The sequence below is a fragment of the Ursus americanus genome, chromosome 27, assembly GCF_024610735.1.
Source record: "Ursus americanus isolate L20-20 chromosome 27, mUrsAme1.1.p, whole genome shotgun sequence".
Taxonomy (NCBI): domain Eukaryota; kingdom Metazoa; phylum Chordata; class Mammalia; order Carnivora; family Ursidae; genus Ursus; species Ursus americanus.
The window spans coordinates 4,396,036-4,414,205 of record NC_142153.1 but is presented as its reverse complement, the minus strand read 5'-3'; the positions used below and the strand labels follow the sequence as shown (position 1 = coordinate 4,414,205).

Below are 18,170 nucleotides of genomic sequence, written 5' to 3'. Positions count from 1 at the left end.
AAGTCTCTCCTATCACCTATGAATTTACTGAGAGTTTCAGGAGCCCTGGGTCAAGAACCTGGATCAAAGACCAAGACCATGAGTAAAACAAAAGTTGCTCCTAGTGCCCTTCTTACTTAGGGAATTATAAGGACCTCAGGAGCTCTGTGCCCAGGAACCAGGGACAGAGACCAATACATATATTTTCTATTATCTAACAGTGGGAACATTTATCAGACAATCCCATCCCTGAGCTGTCTTCTCTTGTAAGTTTGGCTTTGGAGTCAGGCTGCCTGATTTAAATCTCAGCTGAAGCATTTAATTATGTCATGTAGACAGGATGCTTACCCCTCCGCTCCTCAGTTTCTCTGACCTGTAAAATGGACATTAGTAATACCTCCTGGGGTTTTTGCAAGGAATATATGGATTAACACACGTAATACACTGCTTTTAGAGCAGTACCTGGCACAGTAGATGTTCATGATTAAGACTACGCGTTTTGTTATTTCTTGGTAGGCCTGCAGAAAGCATTTTTTAGCCCCAGAAATTTTTTACACTCTTTCCCTGGCTCCTCATACCCTTTTGAATTGTAGTTGATTTTCTCTAAGACACCACTGAGACAGCAGTGGGTTTATCTCCCTTTCTTGACTCATCTCCAAAATAATCATTTAATATAAACAAAATTAAAAGTTTCTCAATGAAGACATTTTAAGAAGTTCTCTTCACAAAGTTAGAATTCTGCAGTATTATCCTGGGTATCAGTGGTCCTGTTTGAGAGGCCTGTAGGATGTTAATCATAGTTTTTGTGCATATGGTGTCTGTTGAAGTGAGAGACTGTCTCTTGGGAAGTGTATGATATGGAGAATTTTGGATCTAGGATGAATATCAATGTTTGCTCCATCTATTTCAGCATATCTTAAAATGTGAGTGTTCTTCTTTCTTCTTTCTTTCTCTGAGCTGCTGTGTTCCAGTCAAAAACCCAAAGCCTGCTTTGGCTAGAAAGCGCAGTGATTTCATGGTCCCTCCAGTGTTTTCCTAATTAGAATCCTATTAGGAGATGGATGGCAAGGGAAGGATGTCTCAGTTGGCGTGTAAAGAGGCATTCTGTGCTGAGAGTGGCTGTGAGCGCAGGCGCCTACCAAGCCCCTTAGCTGAAGCTGCAGACACACTTGTCAGGCTGTGGCTTCTTGCCTGTAGGGGTTTGTGAACGGCTGAGTCTTTCAAAGCCTGACCATTTTTCTTGTCTGGTTTTTACCCATTATTTTTATTGACTTTTCATTCATCATGTTAATTGCTATTAGATTCTAGTTTCTCTGGCCCAGGGTTCATTTGTTTTGCCCTTTGCACCCAGGGCTAAGACTCCACCATGGTCTTGACACATGATGGCCCCTTCCTTGACTATGGGCTGTGCTTTTTGGATCTGGGACCAGCTTGACTAACCCAGAGCAGTAGTAATAAAAGAAACCCATCCTTTTCTTGCCAGACACCGTAGCTACTGGTAGGAGGTGAGATGGTGATCTCTTCTGGGTATTGGTTGGAGTGAAATCATTTGTCTTTTTAAAGCAATACTGTGTTTTAGGGTATAGTTTTTTCATAGTGCTTTTCAAATATTAACATGATAGATGAGTCTCTGGGGCAGAACATGAGTAAATGTTAGAGCATAAGCTTTCAGGAATAAAATTTAAGCTCTTTAGAGTTGTCAGCTTGAGAAAGAATTGAGGTAATTCTTCAGAAGAAAAGCTTCACATGAAAGTGTGAGTTGACATCTGAATGTAGGTTACCTTTCTTCCCCAAATATAATAAAGGTGTACTCTTTGCCTTGGCCTCCTGAGAGGACGTGTGGTACATCCTGAGGCCCATTCACACAGGACTTAACTAGCAGATAGCCCTTTTAGTCCCCATTCATTCAACAACCACACGGAGCATCCACTATGTGTCAGCTGTGCCCCCAGCTTTGGAGATCTGGAAGCGAACACCCAGACAAAAAACCAGGCTCATGCAGTTGACGTTCCATTTGGGAAAGAGACCAAACATAAACCGAAATAACCAAATTATATAGTAAGAGAAAAGATAATTCCCTTTACATGGGAAAAATGAAGGAGTTTAAGGAGAGTGTGGGCTGCTGGGGAGAATTCAACCGTCTTAAATAAGATAGTCTAACCCTTGTTGAGAAGGCGACATCTGAATAGAAACCTTAGAAGGTGAGGGAGCAAGTCATTCATGTACCTGGAGGAAGAGGGTTCCAGAGGGAAGCAGCAGCTGGTGCGCTGGCTCTGGCCAGCAGCCTGCCTGTATGCTGCAGGAGCACATGAGATGCACGTGTGCTGGGGCAGAGCGGATAAGGGGAAGGAAGGGAGGAGGTGCAATCAGGTGGGGGCAGGGGCACATCATGTGGGCCATTTACCCTCAGTGAAGCGGGGAGACCCTGGCTAGTTTTAAGCAGAAAGGTAACATGATCTGACTATAGTTTATAGGCGTTATTTTGGATGCTGGGTTGAGAGTAAGCTGTGGGGTGGCAGGGTGGAAGCAGGGGGACCATTAGGTGGTTATCACAGTCATCAGGCAGTAACCAGGATGGCTATGGCTTGGACCAGGGTGGTGATAGCGGAGGTGGCTAGCGGTGGTCAGATTCTGGACATATTTTGAAGGTAGAGCCAGTATGGTTTGCCAGTGGGTTGATGGAGAAAGAGGGGAGTCAGAGATGACTGGGAATTTAGCTTGAGCAACTAGAAGGGTGCATTGCTGTTAATGGAGATGGGAAGTCTCTGGGTGGAGCGTGTGTGTGTGTGTGTGTGTGTGTGTGTGTGTGTGTGTGTGTGTTGGCAGAAAACGGGGGTCTGTTTTCCAAGTTGTAGATGTCTTTCAGATGTCTAAACTGCATGAAGCTTGTTTTTTTGAGAAAATTATAGAAGAACGTACCTTGATAATATATTTCCTAAAAAACTATACACAATACATCTATCTATCTATCTATCTATCTATCTATCTATCATCTATATTCATTTCATTCGTGCAGTAATTTATAAGTACTTATGATAAGCTAGGCACTGAAACAAGAATAAAAGAGCTTCCCTAGTCTAGGTGGGCAGCCAGGTTAGCAGGTGACCAGCGACAGTGATAAGGTGCTATTTTGGATCACAGAGATTATGCATGTACTACAGGGAAGCGAGCACATAGGAAGGAAAGACATCAAGCCCATTCTTGTAGATTTTCGGGAGGATTGGTTCCGAGGGAAAGATAGTCCGTGCTAAGTCTTCAGGGAGGAAAGGGAGCTGGAAAGGGAGGGGAGGTAGGCTGGAAATGGGGGTTGGGACCCACAGTGATGGTGTGCAAAGCCCTAATAAGGGCACCAGAGCCTGGTGAATTGGGGCTGGAATGCATTTTGACAGGGCCTTTGAGTTCAGGGTCGGGTGTGTTTATAGGAGGCTGGGATGTCCCTGAAAACCAGATGACAAAATGTGTTAGCTTTCCATGCCCTGGATGACACCAGGGAGCCACTGAAGGTCACTTAACAGAAAGGTGATACTATCAGAATGCGGACGTCCTGCTTTGGCTGCTCTGTGGTGAATGAGTTGTAGGGACTCCGCCCAGGGGGATGGAGATCTGTTGTAGTGATATGGGGCTGAGATGATGCTAGCCTGATCTGTAGTATCAGATGTAGGGATAAGAGAACTGGGCAGTTCTAGAGATGACGATTGGTTAGATAGTGACAATAGCTGACATTTATCTAAAGCTCACTGTGTACCACACATGGCGCAGAGAAGGAGTGAAGGATGCGTCTCAGATCCGGGCAGCTCCTTTAACGTGGGTGCCGTCACTGCTCTTCAGGAGGGGAAGGGCTGGACGTGGAGGGATGATCAGATCAGTTTGGGTGGGTGATTGTGAGGTGTCTCTGGGACGCAGAAGGGGAGAGGCTGAGAACGTTGGAATATGAGTTTGTAGTTCAAGACAGAAATCAGGTTTACAGCTGGAGCTGGGACTTGTTAGGGGGCCGATGCAAATTTAAACTGGAGAAATGGATGAGGTTCTCTGGCGGTGATGTCTGAGTGGAGAGAGACCTACAATCAAAACTCTGGGGACTACCCATAATTGCGTGATAGGCAGAGGAATGACACTTTGTGGGACTAAAAGAGGAAGTAGGCAGGAAGATTGTGGTACCTTGAAAGCCAAGGAAAGAGAGTTTAAGATGGAGAGAGTGAGCATTCACATGGAGTGCTGGCGAGAGGCAGAGCAATGCAGTGTCTGTTGGATTTTGCTGCAAGGAGTCATCAATGACCTCGGTTGGTGAGAGCATTTTTGTGGTATGATGGGGTAGAAATCTGATAGGAAAGGAAGGAGAGGAAGTGGAGTCCTTGGATATAGACTATGTGATCTAGAATTGCTCTATCGAACAGGGTAGCCACTCATATACGGCTATTTAAAATTAAAATTATATAAAATTTAAACTTCAGTTCCTCACTTTCACTAGCCACATTTCATGTGCCCAGTAGCCATTTGACAGCACAGATTAAGAACATTTTTGTCATCACAGAGAATTCTGTTTGGCAGTGTGATGTAGACGCTGAGCAGTGAAGGAGAGAAAGAAATAGAGCACTAGCTGTTCTGAGCGTGTGTGTGTGTGTGTGTGTGTGCAGGAGTGCATATGTGTGCATGTGTATTTAATGAGACAGACATAAGATGTTTAGAATTGGTGGGAAGAGCTCATGTGTAAATGCATGTGTTTGCCTGTGTCCTATCAGGTAGCTGTAGTACATACAAAAAAGATCCCCTCCACTCCCACCAGCATTTCTTTTACTCTTATAGAATTATTTTGAATACTTCTAGGTGTGTTAAAAATTTACTTAGGAAGAGAAAATATTGTTTTGTCCCTGTCTGTCCATAATTTTTAGCTTTGCACATAAATGGGGTTGATACACGTTTGCAGCTAAATTCTGAGTTGCCGGTGGAACACCAGTGTTCTGGTGATGTAGTACGTTCCATAATCACATAGCAGACCTGAGCTGAGCGCTTTCTGTGCTCCAGCTACTGTGCTGGGTGTTGAGGATATAGAAATGATTTTGACTAAGAATGTATTTGTGTCCCCAGTTGTGGTTCCAAGGGCTCCTTGGGTGCTGCCCCATGCTGTTATTTGGGAGTTGGGGGGTTAGGGTAGCCTTGCTGATGTCCTTGGGCTGGGCAGTTAGCTAGAGGTCTGTGACTTCACAGCCGCAGCTCCACTACAACCCTTAAGGTCACAGGTGTCCACCTGTGTTTACAGAGCCTACCCATCTGTTAGGCCAAGGATGTAGCAAAAATTTTTAAATAAGATAAAAATCCCTATTCTAGCTGGGAAAACGAGACACTGTAAACACATGGAGCTAAAAACAGAACAGTGTGCTCAGTAAGGTGGTGGCTGGGAGTATGGGGCAGATTGTGAGGGCAAACGTCCAGACGCAGGGGGGCCCGGTGGACTGGAGCAGTGGTCAGCAAGGCTGCAGAGGAGTGAGAGGTGATTTTAAGAGTCGTTGCGATTTTATGAGCCACGTGGAATCTGTCACATTATAAGGCTAGTGTCTGATTAATGACAGCCTTTAAGATTTGGAAAAAGAAGTTTACCTTGACCTTCCCGGCCGTGGGAGACATTTGAGCTCTTCGTGCAGGGGAGCGACCTGATGCTAGTAGTGGCACCTGCATTGCCTCTCTAGCGAGCGAGACCCGGAGCAGCAGAGACGAGGGCAGATGCACTGCTCCTGCCTACACTCAATGCCGTGTGAAAACTTCAGTGCAGCCATTGAGGAGGAGTAAAAGTTCCTCCACCCCCTGCCAGTGTGCTCCGTGTCTCTCCTGACCGCACAGCGACACGCTGCTGGGGTAGGCTTGGTGGGATTGGGAGACAAGAAGAGAGACGAGCCCTTGTTGATACTCGTTTTTCTCCTCAGTGCTGGACGCCAGATCTCTAACTCACCCAGAATCCAAGATACCCAGTGATGCTTCAGCATCTGTGCTCTTGGCTGGGTTTGTGTAAAATATACTACTTTTCACTGATCGGAATTTAAGGAGGCCCCTGAAATAGGCATCGGTGTAGTTACTCATAATTCAAACTTAGGAAAACAAGCCTACCATCTCGAGAATTATTCTTTGAGGGCTCTGCCACAAAGAGGAATCTCATCCTGCTGCTTCAGTCACACCTGTTCTTTACGAGTCCCCGTGCACCAGGAGGATCCTGAAGATATGCATTGGTGTGACTCAGGGTCAGGGGTCTTTTTCACCTGAGTCAAGAAATGTGGCTCTCCCTTCAGGTCCTTGTTAAACTTCACAGTCTCTGAGGGGCCTTAATGAAGAATACTAACTATCCAGGTTTTCTGTGTCTGCATGAACGTCCCTTAATTCTGGATATTTGCTTGGTTATAACAGCACCTCTTACACCCTTGAACTGGTATTCCCTTTGAGTGGCCCCGGGTTTCTATATAAGCTTATATAAGCTTATTAACTGCAGTTAAGATGTCATAAGCATGCAAAGGAGAATAAGACAGAATTAATAAGAAAAATGAGAAGGAAGAAGGGTCCAGATTTTACAGTACAATAATGAAGAAAAAGAAGAAATCCATCTGTATTGAATTATTGACATTGGTAAAACCACAGCCCAGCCTGCAGGGCCCCTGGCCTTCTGGTCTCCAAATGACACTGTGAGAACCCTGGCTCTCACCATGGATGGAGTCCTCCAGTCCTTAGAGACTTCCCTCATGGTCTACTCAGAGAATAAACTCTCATAAGAAGGAAGACAGTCTGTGGCTCTTGAGGTGCCTTATTCTGTGTCAGCGACAGCTGTGATGACTGCCATATTTATTGGAATGGATGGGGCCCTGGACCTAGAAGACAATTTTTACTCAAGTTTTACAGATGGGACCCTTTCCTAAAGTGTATTTTTGCATATCTCTTCCCAGTTTTATCTCCACATCATAACGACCCCCATCTTATAAGAGCAGTCATTCCTGAGACCACTTACCCTTTGGTCTACATTTTGTGTTCCATTCTTGAAAACCATTAAATAAGCCGTTCTCCAGGCGTTCATGATTTACTCGTGCTACCAATATTTCCTCTCCACATTCTTCTCATAGAAACATCCACCATCCAAACACTAACTACCTAAAATGGATTTTATATAAGAGGGAAAACCAGGGCTTCTCAAGATCATTATGGGTCCTCCCATGGCAAAGATGCACAATGGACTTGAAGGTCCTTTTAAGGAGAATAACAGGTGCAGAGGGCTGGAAGCTTTTCTCGATTTCTGTGTTGTTCGCTCCCATTTCATTTGACTATTAAGCCTTCAAGGGATAAAAACCTCTGTCACATTAGGCCTCTGCAACATTAACGCTCCTTTACCGAAGCAGTTTAGAGTAATAGAGCAGTTCAGTGCTGGAGAAAGGGGAGGCATTATTTCTGTCATTACTTAGCTCCTAGAATCACTCTGAAGAGTACCAGTGCCCCGTGACTGCCTGTGAATGACTTTGCCTCCGTTTGGGAATCACTAGATTGTGGAAGCATTAAAGTTATATTTCCTAAAGCAGTGCTTTTTAACCTTGGCTGCACATTACAATCTCTTGGGGGGTCACGCTGTACTACAGACTAATTAAATCAGAGTCTCTGGGGGGGGGGCTGGGCATCAGTATTTTTAAAGCTCCCCAGGTGATTCCAGTGTGCCACCAAAGTTAGGGCCCCTGCTTTAGAGGAGTCGCCAGATGTACAGCGCGAGTAGACTTGCACGTAGTGGTTCTGGAATGCGGACCCGTTCAGGCGGCCGGTCCCTGGAAACTGTGATAGAGTATGAATGAAATGAAATACATTTGGCCTTCTCTCTTTAACTAGTACATGACCTTCATTGTACTAGTTAGAAATGTACTAGTTACATTGACAAAAGTCTTTCTTCCCACACCCCAAGGTAATATGCTAACGCTTAACTGAATCCCTAAAATATTGTATGTATGAAGTGCTGTATATATACTTCAATCCACACAACAATCCTCTGAGATAGGTCTTTTATTATGGTCATTCTTATTTTACAAGTGAGAACACAGAAGCAAAGAAAGACTCAGTTGCTTGCTCAAGAACACGTAGCTGGAATGTGAGCCCGGGAAACCCTGGCTCTGGAGTCTGTCTTCCTGTCCACTGCCTCCCAGTCCCCACGGTGAGAAAGTCAACACTGATTCATTCAGCAAGTATTTACTGAGCACCTAGAATGTGCCACGCACTGCTCTAGGGTGTTCAAGCACACGTACTCATACTTTTATTGTTATAAATGAGGGATGGCTTTAACAGATAACAGAACTGTGTATCACTGGCAGAAAAATAACTTAAAATCGACTGTTTCAAAATAATTATTCTTGGTAGCTGTTCTAGAATACCACCTCTCTTATATCTAACAACCTTACAGAGCAAGTGAACTATTTAGCTGAATGTATTGTTTTTAAATTTTCTTTGAGATTCCGTTTTTGACCCATGGATTATTTAGAAGCATGTTATTTAATTTCCAAGCGTGTAGAGATTTTCTTGGTCTTTCTGTTATTGGTTTCTACTTTGAATCCATTATGAACTGAGAGCACACGCGGTATAAGTTCAATTCTTTTCAAATTGTTGGTTTGTTTTATGGCCCAAGATATAGTCTATTTTGTTGAATGTTGCATGGTGCTTGAAAAATATGTGTACTATGCTATTGTTGGGTGGAATAGTCTATCTGTGGGAATGAGATCCTGTTGGTTGATTGTGCTGGTCACATCTTCTGTTTCTTCCTGATTTTATGTCCAGTATTTTTATTCGTTGCTGAAAGGGGATTGACATTCCCAACTATAACTGTAGAATTGTCTATTTCTCCCTTCAGCTTTATCAGTTTTCCTTCTCTGTCTTTTGAGGCTCTGTTGTTTGGGGCACACACGTTAGGATCATTCTGTCTTCTCGGTGGACTGAACCTTTTATCATTGTGTGATGTCCTTCTTTGTCTCTAGTAATTTTCTTCATTCTAAAGTCTACTTTATCTTACACAGCCACTCCTTTTTTATTAATGTTTGTAGGATATATCTTTCTCCATCCTTTTTCCTTCAAGTTACTGGAAGTCACTTATTGAATTCGAAGTGAGTTTTTTGTAAAAAGCCTATAGTTTTGCTCTGTTTGTTTCTTAACCACTCTGCCGGTCTCTTCTTTTAATTAGTATATTTAGACTACTTAGTTAAGGCAGTTACTGATTTGTTTGAGTTTATGTGTCTCAAGTTAACAATTTACACAACCAGGTACGTTTTTATGTTAGAGAGCTCACCAAGAGCTTATATTCAAAATAACTATCAGTGGGTACTTAACCAAGGGGTCTTTGTTTATTTGTGTGATTTTATAGCCAAAGTAAGTGTTGATATCATCCACTTGAAAGGGTTCCTAGACTAAATTTATTGTAGCCATGCTCCATTGCGTGGCGTTTGGGGGTCTCAGCTGCCCATTGATCCATGGGTTTCGTGGACCCAGAACTTTTTTCTGAGGAAAAATTTTAGTCCTGCCTAGGGAGCTCCCTCTGCTCAGCTCCATACTGAGGTTGGGGGGCCTTTTGCTCTGGTACATGCCTGGCGAGTCATAAGAGGGTGTCAGTAGCACCAAGAGCACAGGAACTGATAATGTTTGCACGTGCTTTTAATGAGCAGCACAGCCCATTTGCATATTTACATGCATGTTCCAGCCATTATTGCTGCATACACATTTCTGTGTCTGTATGTGCACGAATGTCCTTTGATTCTGGAGATTTGCTTGGTTATAACAGCTCCTCTTACACCCTCGAACTGTATTCCCTTTGTGTGGCACCGGGTTTCTTTATAAGCCTCAGTTACTACAGTTAAGACGTCGTACGCATATGAAGGGAGAATAAGACAGAACTAATGAGAAAAGTGAGAAGGATGAAGTATCCAGATTTTACAATACAGTGGTAATGGAAGAAAAAGAAGAAGAAATCCAGCTGTATCAAATTACTGACTTTGATAAAACCACAGGCCCAGGAACTGATAATGTGTGCCTGTGCTCTTAATGAACACCTAGCACATTTGCATATTCACAGGCCGTGATCAGTTGTTCACGTTCTAGTTATAATTGCTGCAGTATGCATTACCCCCCAGTTTACTGGCTTGAGATCATCATTTCCATGTCCTGACAGACTCCATGGGTCAGGGCTTCAGCAGGGATGGCTTGCCCTGTTCCAGCATGTTCGGGGCCCCATCTGGGAAGGCTGGAAGGCTGGGGCCCAGACCATTCGGATGCTCGCTCACTCACAGGTGCCGCAGCTGGGCTGTGACGACAGGAGGACCGGGACTGCTAACTGGATTGCGTGGCTTGTCCTGCAGCGTGGCTTCTCCACAGCGTGGCGACCTCAGAGTACTTTCACTTCTTACGTGGCAGTCTGGGCCCCCAGAGAAAGTGTTCCGGCAAAGTGGAGACCATATCACTTCACTGTGCTCTCTTAGGCAAAGCAGTCACAGACCCATTCAGATTCAAGGTGGCAAGGTAGGGGAGCAGAGACCAAATAACTTGGGGGTCATGACTTACTTGAGAAAAAATATTTAGAGAGCACTCCCTAAATAGGTTGAATATTATCTATTTTTATAGATTCTGAAAGTTTAAAAAATTCCTTATATTAAACTATCACCTGAAAACTGCATACCTAATAGACCACATTGTTTTGCTTTCCTATGCAATTGTTTTTTTAGAGAGAGAGACAACGCACATGTGCATGCAAGCAAGTGGGGGAGGAGCAGAGGGAGAGGGAGAGAGAGAATCTCAAGCAGGCCCCACACTCAGCGTGGAACCCAGGGTGGGGCTCAGTCTCACGACCCTGAGCTCATGACCTGAGCCAAAATCGAGTCGGACGCTTAACCAACTAAGCCACCCAGGCCCCCCCACTGTGGAATTGTCCCTGTGCTTCAATAGTACATTATTAGTCTTACAACTAACGTTGCTACAGGAATTTTGTAGAGGCAGTAGCTCTCCTAATCCTAAGATTATAATTGTGTTTCTTCTAGTTTTTTGTTATATTGTGGGCACAGTGAATCGTGTATTATTTAGTGCCTGTGTTGTATAGTTGGGGAAACTGAAGCTTTGAGAACTGATCGTATCCAATGTCATAGGGCAAGTTAATGGTTGAATGGAATTAAAATGCAGGTCTGCCTCTCTCCTGGGCCAGATTATCTCTGTAGAACTTTCCCTGGCTTTGTTATCAAGTGTCACTTTATGACTCGCTACCTCACAGGGGTCTTGCATGACCACAATGTCCCTTGGCATTCTGAGCAGATCGTTATATTAAAAAGGATGTTTCTGTTGGGCTGACATACCTCATAGCTCCCAATAGTCAGCATTAAAGTTGTTTCATAGTGTGTTTTTCACCCCAAAGGGAAAACACTTTTCACGCTTTCACTACGTGTTGATTTTACTCACTCATGTGTGATCATCTCTTGGCGATCAGGTTGAGGTGTGTGTCCGTGTCTGACTGTGTGTTTGTAGGGATGTGGAGGAAAGTGCAATTGAAGCTAATATCAAGGGGGGCTATCCTTCAAAACTTTATACCCGTTAGAACATACTTTTTTACCATTTAGAATTCAGATTGTTATATTTTTGTTATAGTGGTTGTCCAAAAAGTATAAGAAAATCCACAAACCAATAGCCACAGAAAACCCACAAATCTTTATTGGTGGCAAACAGGAAGTTCTCCTTTCATGACTCACAAGGCCATCATGATTTGGAACCTGCCTAGCCCTTGAGCTTCCTGTCTTGCCGTGTTCCTCACCGGGCCCCTCTCAGCCTTACTGAGCTTGAGTGCTTTTCTGAATGTACCATATCCTTCCCCTGTACCGTTGTACACTATTATATATGCCGGTCAGGCTGCCCACAGAGTCCTCATGCACCCCGTACTGAGTCCGCCCCCTACACATCTCTCTTCCTCCATGTTGCTCAGATACTTGCCTCTCTGGGCGGCTGTCCCCGAGTCTCCCCAGCAGAAGCTGGGGTCTCTCACAGCACCCCTGGCCCTAACCACAGTGCTACAGCTGCTCATGTCTGTTTCTGTGCTCTCCAGGGCAGATCCATGTTTTATTCATCTTTGTGTACGCTGGTCTATTACCAATAATGGCAGGTGCTTTTTGAAGGATTGTTGAGTGAATGAGTGCCTGGATTAATGGGTTCACAGAAGCATATCCCATTATTCACTATCATCTTAGCTTTACTTACTGTCCTTGTGGCCCTGGAATGTTTGCAGGAAATGATACATTATGCAGATTTCATTTAAAATATTGCCAAGGTTTGGGCCATAGCTCCAAACATTGTACTATGACATAGATGTTCAAAGACTAAAAAAAAAAAAAAAGGATTGGGGTTTAAAAGTGTGCCTTTCATGCTGATTCTCCAGGTTGGTGTGGGGATCGGTTTCTCTTCCTTTTTGTGACCACCCTAGAAGCATCAGGGAGAGTGGTCATAGCTCTTCTCCCATCAGAAACTCCATTGACTGGGACCGTCATTATTTATCACAATGGCTAATTCTTCATTTTAACTCTCTAACTTTTGTATTGGTCTGGGATATGCCAGTGGTTCCCAAAAGCTAGTCCTCAGACCCAATTTAACAGGTCTGGTATGGAGCCCAAGAATCTGTCTTTTCTAAAGCCTACCAGTTTCCACTGGCATGGATAAATACAAGTCAATTAATGTCTATTATGGTAGAAAATTGTGACCTATTATTCTAGGTCTTCTGATTATTTTCTTGCGCTCCAGCTTGGTGTGGTTTATATGTAGTTCAGAAGTTCCACAGAAATATACATACTTTCCCCCAGCTGGCCAGTGATTTGCTCTTATAGCCTATTTGTAAAGCTAAGATGAATTTTTATCACTAATTAGATGAGTCAGTCAAATAAAATAAATGCTCATGTAAGAGCCAACTAATGATTTCCTTGAAGCACAAAGAAGTTGTTGATGCTTTGAACATACACTGTGATTCAACTTGAAGACTAAGAAGTAGGAACCCTGTGTCATGAAATTTCTTGTTTAAAGTGGCACAACGTGAGCAGTGAGGCCAGAGTTAGACCCGGAGTCTCTGGCATAGAAGTTGGCCGAGCACAGAAGCTGTCAACAAAGCCAGGAGCCTGGGTGTGTCTGGCAGAGGGAAGGAGGCTGTTCTAATTATGTCAGTGTTTGGGGCGTGGTGTAGGTATGATATGGTGCAGGGTTTTGCTAACCAGTGTGGTTATGAGGGGATGGTATAGTCAGACAGAAGGTCATGATATCTGATAAAGGGCTATGGGATCAATGCTTTTAAAATTCCTGTTGAGACTATATGTTAGAAATGGAGTTCTCAAGCAGCAGGTAAAAAAAAAATTGTATTGCAATATCGCTCAAAATTTCCTTGACTTAAATATTATATATGCTAATTTGCGTATTACCAGGCTTTTTACCAGAATATTCAAGAATCCTCATATCTCTGGATCCACAATGATGACTTTTAAAAATGAATGACTGAATTCAGCTTCCAAACATATCGAATGCCAGTGTAGCACAGCAAGAGGAAGGCCTGCCCCAGAGCCCTGACCTCTCTGACCAAGTGCAAGAATGCATTAAATGGCTAATGGAGCAAAGTAGGATGACATAATAATTATAGTAGTAGTAACAGTTATTAGGGTTATTGCTATTGCTGACTGACAGTACTTCCCATGTACCAGCCATGTACTAATTTATTTGATATTTACAACAACAGCCCTATGAAGAAGTATTATTATTAATCCCGTTTCTTAAAGATGAGGAAATTGGTGTCCATGAATGAATCCATAATATATTAATCTTCAAAGATGAGTTTTAAGACTGACTTTCCTGATATACTTTGGAAAGTTAATGATTAGCTTTCTGAAGTGATATTTGTAGATGTTTTTCTGTTCTTGAAAGTCAATCTCAAAAAGAACGGAAGGGCAGAGAAGAAAGAATTACAAACATCCCTTTGATGGTGAAGTTACGTTTAAAGAGATTTACCATGACATGCTCTGAACTGCAGTCGTTAGCCCATCATCTGCAAGGACACCATTGTAACCTTGAATGTTCCTTACTTAACTAAATCCTTATTTAACTGCTATGAGGGCCTCAATTCACCCGTCTGTAAAAGGAAATGGGTAACTGGCTTACCTCGTTGGAAGACTTTTTTAGGCCTAAGATAAAGTTTGTGAGTGTGGTTTGAGAAAGAGACACCTGCAATATATCCTCTGTTTTGGCAGTACGTTGCTTAAGTCATGGCCAGAGACAATAACACGGTCACACATTCCCTGCCCTTTGACCTTTTAACTCCTGCTCATTGCTGCTACCTGGCTCTGAAGTTATCTGCTTTCTACAGCATCCTGGACATACTGTCCCACAGTGTGTTGAGAGGAAGTTCTGCAGCTGTTCGGAAACGGGCCCTCACAGTGGCTGCTCTGATTACCCTCCCCCGGATGTTTGTTCTGGAATCCCTGCAGAACTCCTCACTATCTTAGTTCCCCACACTGTGTTGAGCCCCTTGAACTCCCTTTACTCCAGGTAGGCATCTAGACCGTTATTTTTCACCACTGTTTTCTTAAAGTTATGGAAAGAGATGGATCTACCATGTCTTTGTAAGCAGCACACAGTCCTTGAAAAGTAGGAGCTCAGGGCGAAAACGAGGTCTATGTAGTCGGGGGTCTCGAGCGGCATGTGGTGGGGTCTGGCTGACGCAAGGACACAGAGGGAGTGAATGTGCAGAGGCCGGTTTCCAGAGCAGTGTGGGCCTTGCCATCTTCTTCATTAAACTTATCATCAGAAACCCATTTTCCCCCCAGGACTTCTGTTATTACTTCTGACTTCAGTCTCTTTGTTGTTTGTTTGCACTCTGACCCAGTCTATGTCCTTTGACCTATCTTTCCTCAGGCTTGACTCCTCCCTCTCCAGCCTGGACCCCATAGTATATTCCTTCAGCCACTTGCTTCCCAGCACCCTGACGTCCTTGCCCTGCAGAGCCTGGTCCTAGATCAGTCACTCTCCATCTTTTCCCCTCCTTTGCCTGTTCTTCATGCTGCTGGAGGAAAGCCACCGAAGGTCCATACATGCTGATATCAGGACAAATTTATGATCTCCAGCCCAGCTGGGCTTTGTGCTAGCTCCCATTCTCTGGCCACCCTCCCAGCCCCCCAGCCTGTATCCACCCTTAATCCTCTTGTCCTCAGCCTGACCTTCCTCCCACTTCACTGAGAAGTTAACAACGTTAGTTCTCGAGGGTTCCTTTGGCTCCTTGACCCGAGCCTGCACCACCTGCACCCTTGCTTTTCTATTTCTGCCCTGTTTTGGAGAATAGGTGACGCTGCTCTCTCCAAAACCGTGTCTTTTCTGGATCATGGTTCCCACCCACCTCTCACTTTGTCATTCCATCCCTGCATCCTCATTGCCTGGTTCTATTTGTTCCTTCCTCTCAACATATGAAAGGTGGTTTCTTTTTCCTATTTTTTAAAAGATTTATTTATTTATTTATTTATTTATTTATTTATTTATTTGAGAGAGAGAGCACGCGCACCCATGAGTGGGAGGGAGATAAAATCTCAAGCTAACTGCGCTGAGCGCCGAGCCGGACATGGGGCTCGATCGATCTCATGACCCTTAGATCATGACCTGAGCCTAAACCAAGAGTCAGACGTTTAACCAACTGTGTCACTCAGGTGCCCCTTTCCTATTTCTTTTTAATATTTTATTTATTTGAGAGAGACAGAGATAGTGAGAGAGAGCCTGAATGGGAAGGAGGGGGAGAAGCAGACCCTCTGCTGAGCAGGGAGCCTGATGTGGGGCTCGATCCCACGACCCTGAGATCATGACCTGAGCTGAAGGCAGACACTTAACCCACTGAGCTACGGAGGGAACCCCCTATTTTTTTTTTAAGAAAATACTGTGAACTCTAGCTGCTACTGTTTGCATTCTTTCCTTTCTAACCAAGCACCTTCCTTCCCACCCTCCTGCCCTTTCTCTGTGCAAGGGCTATGCATTAGGGTTGCAGAAACAGTTCTGGTTTTCATGGAGCTTACCTTCTAGTGGTGGGAACAGCACTGGAGAGGCGGGTCAGTAAAGACATCCACATAACATGTGATGCAAACACTCAAACAGGTAATGGGAAAGCCGAGGCAGAGTGATGGAGCCAGTGGGGGTGGGGAGTGAGACCAGAGAAGTCCTCTTCGAGGAGGTGGCTTTGGGCTGAGACTCACTGGCAAGAAGGATCCAGCCATTCCTGGACCTGGGGGAAAGCATCCCAGGCAGAAGGGAGAGAAAAAGGCAAAGGTCCCCAGGCAGCAGCAGTCACTCGACAACTTCAAGGAAATGAAAACACTCAACTCCCTCAAGTCAGTGCTGCCACTTCAGCTCTCATCACCCTTCACGTCTGGCCTGGCCTGCAGCCCTGACACTTCTCTGAGATCCTCACTGGTGAGGTCAGCAGTGATCTCCTGCTTGCCCTCCAGGGGGCCAGTTTCGTCCTTGTTGTACTGAAGCTTGCTGTAACAGCCAGCAGCGCTGCAGTCCCTTGCTCGCTTGCGGGCGGGCTGCTCCTGCCTTCTGTGTCCAGCTCTCACTGCTCCTGGCCTCTCGCCTCTGCTCATCCACACACATGGCTCCTGCAGGGTTGGGACACCCCAGGCCTGCATCCTGGGCTCCCTCTTCTCTCCTTACAGACTTCCCGGCTGCTCTGACCCTCTGCATGCTGGGAACACCTACCTCTGTGTGTCAAAGGGAGGCCTGTCTGCTGAGCTTGCGACCTCCTCATACAGCTCCGGAAGTCAGCACATCCAACGCTCTACTCAAAACCCTTTTCGCACCTGTAACTGGAGTCACACCGTTTCTCCCTTCCCCCCGCCTGCTGTCCCATTTCCTAACCGTGTTTTCCTGAGTTCTTTCTGCTTCTCATCCTCTCCACTGGCACTGTCATAGTTTCGGCCTTTGTCCTGCTGAATCATCGTGGTTCTATCCTCATGGCAATCTGATCTCAGTCCCTGTGGTCCCTCCACGCTCCCGGCTCCTCTGTGAACAACCCACTGCACTCCCCGGAGCTCCAGGTCAGAGTTTTCTCCCATGGGGACAATCTAGCGGGCCAGCATGGCGTGCCCTACCTGACTCTCCAGCTTCGTCTCCCATCTCTGTCCCTTACCGAGCTTTTGCACCCCAGCTTCCCTGAATTGCCTCAGGTTTGCCAAACATAACAGAATGGTTTTTATTTTCATTCTTTCAGTACCTTCGCTTATGCTGCTATCTTTCCATAGAATGCCCTCTCTGATTTTGCAGTCCTGGCAAACATCCACTCAGTCTTCAGTTCTGGAGAACTATCTTCTATCAAACGGCTCATCCCCTCCACTAGGTAGAAGACTCGCTCCTTTCTGTTCCCTTAGACCTTGGCAGACTCTCTTAGGAACTTATGTAGTTATGTCTGTGTTGCTTACCTATCTACCTTTCTGTCTGAGAGCACAGTGATTTTATTATGTTCATTTTTATATTTCTAATATAAAACACAATCCACAGTAAATAGTACCCATAAGAAAAATCAGTGAGGACCAGAGTAACCATGTCTCGTGACTGAAACTTGTCGGGCTCCAGGTCCATGGTGAAGATCCCAGCCCACTGCACTGGAATCACATGGCTTCGCTTCCTGTTCATTGTCAAATACCTGATAGCCTTCCTGAAGTGATGGGTGGCTTGTAGCTTTGTGTGGGGGGGGAGGGGATGCCTCTGAAAAGGAAGTCAGCTGTTAGCAGCAGTGATGAAGTAAGGATGAGCTCTAAGTAAAGTGAGCTTCTTAGAAATTTCTGATAGCAGGGAGATCATTAGGAGAAGGAAGGGGAAAAGGAAGGGGAGGAAAACGGGGGGAGACGAACCATGAGAGACTATGGAGTCCAGGAAACAAACTGAGAGTTTTAGAGGGGAGGGGTGTGGGGGGCTGGGCTAGCCCCGTGAAGGGTAGTAAGGAGGGCACATATTGCATGGAACATTGGGTCTTATACGCAAACAATGAATCATGGAACACTACATCAAAAGCTAATGATGTACTGTATGGTGACTAACATATAATAATAAAAATAAAAAAAGAACTTTCCGATAGATTAAGGTGATGAAGTTGTCTGCATGGCTTCGTAACAAGAACAAAGACACACAAAATGCAATAAATAGAAGTAAGAAAAGGC

The 18,170-nt window shown here is 44.8% G+C and overlaps 1 protein-coding gene across 2 annotated transcripts in view; it reads left to right on the top strand.

The window, feature by feature from the left end:
• Positions 1-18,170, top strand: part of CSGALNACT1 (chondroitin sulfate N-acetylgalactosaminyltransferase 1) — a 326,446-nt gene that overhangs the window by 257,990 nt on the left and 50,286 nt on the right. The gene's annotated exons all lie outside the window — the stretch shown is intronic.